The following is a 7853-nucleotide window of genomic DNA, read 5'->3' as shown; positions in this document are numbered from 1 at the left end:
TGAACTAGGAGCAAAGCCTTGGCACTTTTTCCTTTTTCTTTTGAGACAGGGTCTCGCTCTGTCGCCCAGGCTGGAGTGCAGTGGCTTGTTCTTAGCTCAGTGCAGCCCTGACTTCCCAGGCTCAAGTGACCCTCCCACTTCTCAGCCTCCTGAGTAGCTGGGGTGAGAGGTGCACAACACCATGCCCAGTTACCTTTTTGTCTTTTTAGCAGAGATAGGGTTTTGCCACATTGACCAGGCTGGTCTCAAACTCATTCGCTCAAGCAATCCTCCCTGCCTGAGGCCTCCCAAAGTGCTGGGATTATAGGTGTGTGCCACCACATCCGGCACACATATATTTTTTAATCCTCAACAGTACTAGGTATATAGGAGATGCTCTCACTTTAATTAAACCACCAGTTTTGAAGAGAGTGGCAATAACATAAAGCGAACAAAGAAGGTAGAGAATCTAATGAGAAATAAGACAAAAAAACTCACTCACTTCACAAAAGTTTATTAAAGGTAAAATCAGATTTACAGAGTATAAAACAATAAGGGATAGAAGTGAAGAGGTTTCAAACAAACTATGTGTACAATAAGAAGTAAATGACCTACCTGGGGTTCTCAGAGCACTTTTTCGTTACTTCTGCACGAAGCCTAATCTGTTTTTTAAAAAATCCTTGGAAAAGTCTCAGCAGTTATATATTCTCACGGTTTAGCATTTAAAACAAAATGTCTACAATCAACAAAGAAAGAGGGGTGGACCTAAGGGACAGGATACTAAATATATATACTACTATAAGCTCTGCTTCCTCTGTTCCAGTTCTTTAAATTTTGTGTCTGTGTTTTTGTAGAAAGGCTTATCATGCAAAATGACTGTCTTGGAAGCAGGAGCTGAAGAAAGGGAATTTTGGGCTCTCAAAGCCTTGTTGCCTCCTTGGTGCAGTAAGCAGCATGTCTTGTAAAAAGCCTAACTACTACCAGATTTATAACCATACTATGCAATTGGTACTTTTTCTTAACTAAGCAAATTTTATAAAGAATTTGAAATGTTTTGTGGGTACTTATAGCCAGGTACTGCACATAAATATCACACTCAAATTAAGAGTGCAGGCTCTGCAATCAGCCTGTATGGGTTCAAATATTGATCCCAGATCATAATTATGCAAACTTAGACCAAGTTACTTAATTTCTGCCTGCCTTAAACAATAAGCTTTAGTATTAGTACCTATTTCAGAGAACAGTTCTGAGGATTAAAAAAATATATGTAAAGAGTTTACAACAGTACTTGGCACACACAAAGTATTTAGTGCAGATGCACACACAGTTTTCATATAGAATGTGTCCTATTCAGATTTACACATTAGTTATTAGTATTAATGGAAAAATGGAATTAGTCTCATTTTATTAGATTTTGACTCCCTAAACTACAATTCTGTCTGTATCATGTCAATAAAAACGAATTCCTTGAGCACATGAACTACATGCTAGTCTACCTTTGTATGCTCCAGGATGGCGGAATGTGTCTTTTTACCACATGAGATGATGCCATTAGTATATTCCAGGGCCTGGCACTACACCTATTATGTGGGTGTATAACAAATGTGGAATAATTCATTTCTGGTAATTTATGGATTATCTACAAAACCAATATAGGTGGATGTTATTAGAGACCTTTAAAACCTTATAATTTTACTCATATTTGCTGCAAATAAGAGTAATGCAAATGTAATGCTGACTAGAACTTTGAGGCATTAAAGATTTTTTTCCTATATAGTGAGGAATAAAACTAAGACTCAACTGAAATAATTTTTTTTAAAAAAGGATTTGAGTACAACAGAACAAAAATTGGCACTTTGTACACTTCAGTGCAATTTCTGTCTTAGCTGCTGAGAAGCAGAGGAAAAGCACCACCCTGCTCAGAAACTACCTTCTCCACAATACTGAGAAACACACCGAACAGGGGAAAGGCTTTGTGAAGCTAGGAATAAAGAAGCTGCCCATCTTTACTAATAGGAAACAACTGGTTTTAAGGTACCTAGTAAGAGCCTTTCTTTAAGACAGACATCTCACTTACCTTTTCAGTATATTTCCTAAAAACATTAAAGACAGATGTAAGGCTTAGCTGGTAATTTCCATGAACTCAGTCTTTTCCTCTGACTGTGGTGGAGCAGACACGATAAAGCAGGTTTGGAAATGCTAGAAATGAATTCCTACTTCCCCTTGCATTCTTCAGATCTCATTTTCCCCCAAATTTCTGCAGTGGTTGGCTTCCATTTCAGCATCAGTCACGAAATCTTGAAGGTCAGACACAGTAAACAGGGAAGGACATAAAATTAAGTGATTTGGGCACAGTTTTGAGTCTCACAACTTTAACAGGGATGAGTCATACATTAAAGTATGTTGAAACACATTACAAGTTCTGTTCCTTAATGAAAATCAACTCTTAGTCAAGCTAAAGGTATTAGTTTGCTATAGTCTGAAATTCTGTATGTTCGTTTAATAAATGTCGAGGGGAAAAAAGTTCTAATTCCCATGAAGGCCAAACACAAGTTGATCAATTTAGTGTGAGTCTTTGTCCTTGATTTATTTTGCACTATAAATGTGTAAAGGAAAAAATAAAGGGCATAAAAAATACTAGCAGATTTTCTAAGTGATTTTCTAATTTGCCAATCAAATTTGAAATATTTTATTTACCTACCAATTAAGTCAGAAAAAAGGAAGTGAATGTTATATGATTATTAGTAGTATAAGCTTTAAGTTTAAAAGATAAGGATTATTTAACTCAACTATTTTCTTGGTTATAGGAAATGAGCATTAAAATTAACTTCATTAAGATAGGAGAAAAAATATTGAATAATTCATCTGGAGTTAGCCAGGAAATGTCTTCATACTTTGCAAAATTATAAACTGAAACCAAAATTTGATATACTTCTAGGTTAGCAAACAAAATTCTTTTTCTTTGCTTCCTATAAATCATTAAATAGGTTTGCCGTACTCACTCAGTGACACTTCAACTCCCTTTGAAACCCAAGTGACAGAACTAGGTCACTACTTTGGGAATGGAATTGTGAGTAGCTAGATCAGAGAAACACTGAGACTGACAAAACTTGCTTTTTTGGAAAATGGAAAAAAAAGTCATCAGTATGCCATAAGAGTTAGAGCATTCTGACCATAAAATCAGGCAGTTATCCTTGCTGACTGGTCCTGGATTCCAAATGACACATTCCTTCTCAATGTATTCAATCCATCAGCAGCTCAGAAGCAATCCACATTGCAGACCATTTAAAAACGTGCATTTTGCAATAACCATTATCTATCTTAGCAGCTAGAAAGGCAAAACAAAAGTTAGCGTATCAAACTATCTTTAGGGGCTAGAGCAGAATATGAATTCATTAATGATAAATATAATGACTAGAAACAATGAAAACTGATCCAGAAGAATTTTAAGGAAAAACAAAAAGCCCTCAAAATGTCTATTATGCGAAGTATGGTCAACGTATTCAAGTATCCTCCTCCCTCTCCATAACTTCTATTTTTTTTCTCTCTTCTCTTTTTTCTTAAGGGGTGGGAGTCTTGCTATGTTGCAACCCAGGCTGGAGTGTAGTGGCTATTCACAAGTACAGTCACTGTGCACTACAGCCATGAAGGCCTGGGCTCAATCCTCAGCCTCCCAACTAGCTGAGACTAGAGGCGCATACTACTGTCCCTGACTTACAACTTCTCTTTTCAGGCTAGCATTCTAGAAGTGTAAGAAATATAAAATATCATGGATGATATTCAGTAATCACTAAACTGGAAGGAGAGCCAGTGAATTTACTTATACTGCCCAATTAAATAATCAACATTGAACTCAACACATCTTCAATCCCAGAAAAATCCATGGATGAAAACTGGACACAGCAACAACTGCTACTGATGCCAGACTGAAATAGCAAAGGGCAAGAGGAATTCATGCTATCTACTCTTCACTTTATAAAGAAAAATTAAATTTAAAAAAGAAATTGCATTTTTTCTGAGGAAACAAACTGAGAAATTAACACAGAGTTTGCAAATATATGAATGCTGAGCTCAGTGTTTCTTAGTTTGCAACTAAAAAGAAACATTCAAAAGGAAAACAAATGTACATGCAAGTTACTTAAAGCAAAAAGATACTGCTTGGCCAGGCACGGTGGCTCATGCCTGTAGTCCCAGCTACTTGGGAGGCTGAGGCAGGAGACTCACTTGACCCAGGAGGCAGAGGTTGCAGCGAGCTAACATCGCACCACTGCACTCCGGCCTGGGCGACAGAGTGAGACTCAGTCTCAAAACAAACCAAACAAATCAAAAAACCAAAGCAAAAAGACATTAGCTCAAAGCTAATCTGTGGGCAGTACCTGCATTAAAACTGTTATCTGCAAATAAGGCAAAAAGAAATACTGTTTGTTGCAGAGTGGAAATGCATCCTAGACTGGATTAAGCTAAGAGGCTTGAGAGTTGGCAACCACAGACTTCTGCTCTTAAGACATCCTGGTTTGTAGTATTTTGTTGTTGTGACAGCCAACTTAAGTTGCAAAGTGTGTATTTTGAAAATGATCATTCCTCCTTGCATTATAAATTTTCATAGTAAATCTTACCTTCAGGGTCAGTGGTAACACCTATAATACTTGTTTGTATTTAAAATCCTCCAATATCCAATACATTTAATCACAGCCTCACTGACATCTCAATTGCCCTTGAGACTCTAAACAGAGGGGGAACTTCTGAGAAATGTAATTATTATACCTCTGTGCTTAGGTTGAAGACAACCTCATGATCTGGAGAACTATTTTTTGTTTCTCTTCATGCTGGGTTTATAAGAAACTGAACACTGGACATGAGAAAAAGTAGAAAACTACAGAGTTAAACTAATCTGAGCTATTCATATTTGCATTCTCCTCTAATGGTATAAACAATCAAGAACCAGACAAGTTATGCCTTCATCATAACAGCCATATTTCTCTGGCCTATACAGCAAATCCAGTTACATTTTAAAGTGTGTGGTTCGGCCGGGCGCGGTGGCTCAAGCCTGTAATCCCAGCACTTTGGGAGGCGGAGACGGGCGGATCACGAGGTCAGGAGATCGAAACCATCCTGGCTAACACAGTGAAACCCCGTCTCTACTAAAAAATACAAAAAACTAGCCGGACGAGGTGGCGGGCGCCTGTAGTCCCAGCTACTCGGGAGGCTGAGGCAGTAGAATGGCGTGAACCTGGGAGGCGGAGTTTGCAGTGAGCTGAGATCCGGCCACTGCACTCCAGTCTGGGCGACAGAGCGAGACTCTGCCTCAAAAAAAAAAAAAAAAATAAATAAATAAAGTGTGTGGTTCTTTAAAATATTAATTTCAAACACATAAATAACATTATTGTTTTATTTAACCCAATCTTCAGTGATCCCTGACTGTGTCAGTCTCAGTAACATGTCTTTCAAAAATAAAAAAATACTAGACTCATATATTTTTTGAGTAAAGCTGCTGGCTTTGTCTCCATACTTCCACTCAGTTCTCAATTCAGGGCCAAAGTCAAGAGCAAAACTGAACCTGTAGGTTAGTCCTTGGTAAAAGTAAGGCAAAATGGCAACTGACTTGGCAATCTCTCCCCATTTGGGGATGCCCTGGACATAGTAAGCAGTCAAATGTAAAGTACGTCCTAAGAAAATGCCAATTTCTGTAGTCTCAGGTCATGAAAATGCATTTTTAAAAACTAATCAAGTGTCTGTTAAGATTATTTTAGTTGTGAGATGTTAGCAATGTCAGGATAAACAGTTAGAAAAAAAATCTTGGACATGATTTCCAGTTTTTTCCTATATATACTTTCTCAACAATCTAAAGCCACCAAAATTCTCTTCATGAAGCCTTATCCTATCCATTGCCTAATGATGATGAAGGTGATCAGATTCAGGATTTACAGATGTCCCCCTCTGGAGATGCTTCTGCTCTGGGACTGATGAATACCAGTGCTGTCAGTCATTTCTGCTATCTGGATACGGAGCATCTGGTGCAAGTGCCTCCAGCCTGGCTCCCCATTTTTCCCCAACTGCATGTTTAAGGAATGAAATGCTCATTTCATGTTAATTGTAAGCAATCTACATAGAAAGCATATCAGGCTACAAATTATTTAATATGTATTTTTATCATCTCCTATCTCCCCAATCCTCAACTCCACTCCATTCCTTGCAAACTTTTGTTTTTGTTTTTGTTTTTTTTTGAGACGGAGTCTTGCTCTGTCGCCCAGGCTGGAGTGCAGTGGCCGGATCTCAGCTCATTGCAAGCTCCGCCTCCCGGGTTTACGCCATTCTCCTGCCTCAGCCTCCGGAGTAGCTGGGACTACAGGTGCCCACCACCTCGCCCGGCTAGTTTTTCGTATTTTTAGTAGAGACAGGGTTTCACCATGTTAGCCAGGATGGTCTCGATCTCCTGACCTCGTGATCCGCCCGTCTCGGCCTCCCAAAGTGCTGGGATTACAGGCTTGAGCCACCGCGCCCGGCCAACAAACTTTTGTTTTAACTTTTAATTTGAAAAAATATTTTCCCTGCATAATTGTCTTCTGCTAACATCTGCGGACATTCTTCCCACTTTCTTTGAAAAAGATATTATATCATGCTTCTGGAAATTAAGGGGAAAAAATCAGTGTTGAAACTAAAGGTTGAAACTAGAGGTAGATCTACAGTAGAAGTATATATTACTTTTCATAAAAATTCTCACCCAAAAGGTCGTATCAAAGGGGTTGCAAAGTTTACCTGGTACCACCCTCCTCCCTTTCTTCTGGCCTTTGGTCCCATGAGTGAGCCTTAGAAATCATGGTCACCAGCAGACTGTCAGGGACAAAGTGAATGGAAATTACTTTTGAGAAGGTGGATTCAGGCCGGGCATGGCGGCTCACGCCTGTACTCCCAGAAATTTGGGAGGCTGAGGCAGGTGGATCACCTGAGGTCAAGAGTTTGAGACCAGCCTGCCCAACACGGTGAAACCCCATCTCTACTAAAAAGACAAAAATCAGTCAGGCGTGGTGGCAGGAGAACTGCTTGAACCTGAGAGGTGGAAGTTGCAGTGAGCCAAGATTGCGCCACTGCACTCCAGTCTGGGCAACAGAGTAAGACTCCGTCTCAAAAAAAAAAAAAAAAGGCGGATTCCAACTTCCCTTTAGGTAGAGATGTGACATGGAAGCAGTGACTGAAGCTACTGTAGTTTCATGGGCCAAAGGTTATAAAGTTCTAGCCCAAACTTTCAAAGGAAAATGTCGCCACTATCTTTTAATCATTGGCAAATCAGTTATTGCTCTCTTCCTCTTTCATGAAAATACTAACATATGTACTCTAATACCATCATACACAGCGCTATTAATCAGGCCCTTATTTTTCAATCTAAACTGAACTTTCAGGTAACTTTTAAAAAAATGCTAAAGCAAGGAAGAAAAGTGAGAAAATCCGTATTTGATTCTACAGTTATATAATCTGTGGGGGGAGTCACTTTAAAAATAAATGGACATTTTCAAATGTCAATAGCCACACTTGTATTATTTACACCATCTCTCCTTGCTTTATGAAACAAAATTTATATATATCAGATGAAATTTCCTAATGACAAATTAATTTCAAAGATGTCTTACCATCTTTGTATTTTTTCTTAAATTGACAAAACTTGTATATATTTACCATGTATAATATGATGCTTACCATCTTTATATTTCTGATTACTCTTAAGCAGTAGCATCTCCTTTCCTCCACTAACTTTTTTAAAAAGTAAATTCTTCAGTGGACTAATGGTTCCATCTGATTGATACCTTGGATGAAATTCCTAATTTTATCTTGCTAACTTAGTTTACTATAATATAAACAGAATGTACAAAGTGGAATAT

At 38.4% G+C, this 7853-nt stretch overlaps 1 long non-coding RNA gene across 1 annotated transcript; it reads right to left on the bottom strand.

Annotated features, from left to right (window-relative positions):
- Nucleotides 1-477: 477 nt before the first annotated feature.
- On the bottom strand, nt 478-5051 carry LOC111547792. The gene is made up of 2 exons (XR_002733221.1): nt 3153-5051; nt 478-2276 (listed from the first exon to the last, which is right to left on the bottom strand). It is a non-coding gene; the product is annotated as an uncharacterized LOC111547792 (long non-coding RNA).
- Nucleotides 5052-7853: the final 2802 nt, after the last annotated feature.

The sequence above is a fragment of the Piliocolobus tephrosceles genome, chromosome 1, assembly GCF_002776525.5.
Source record: "Piliocolobus tephrosceles isolate RC106 chromosome 1, ASM277652v3, whole genome shotgun sequence".
NCBI lineage: Eukaryota > Metazoa > Chordata > Mammalia > Primates > Cercopithecidae > Piliocolobus > Piliocolobus tephrosceles.
The sequence above is the reverse complement of the archived record's forward strand: the minus strand, read 5'-3'. Positions and strand labels throughout refer to the sequence as shown.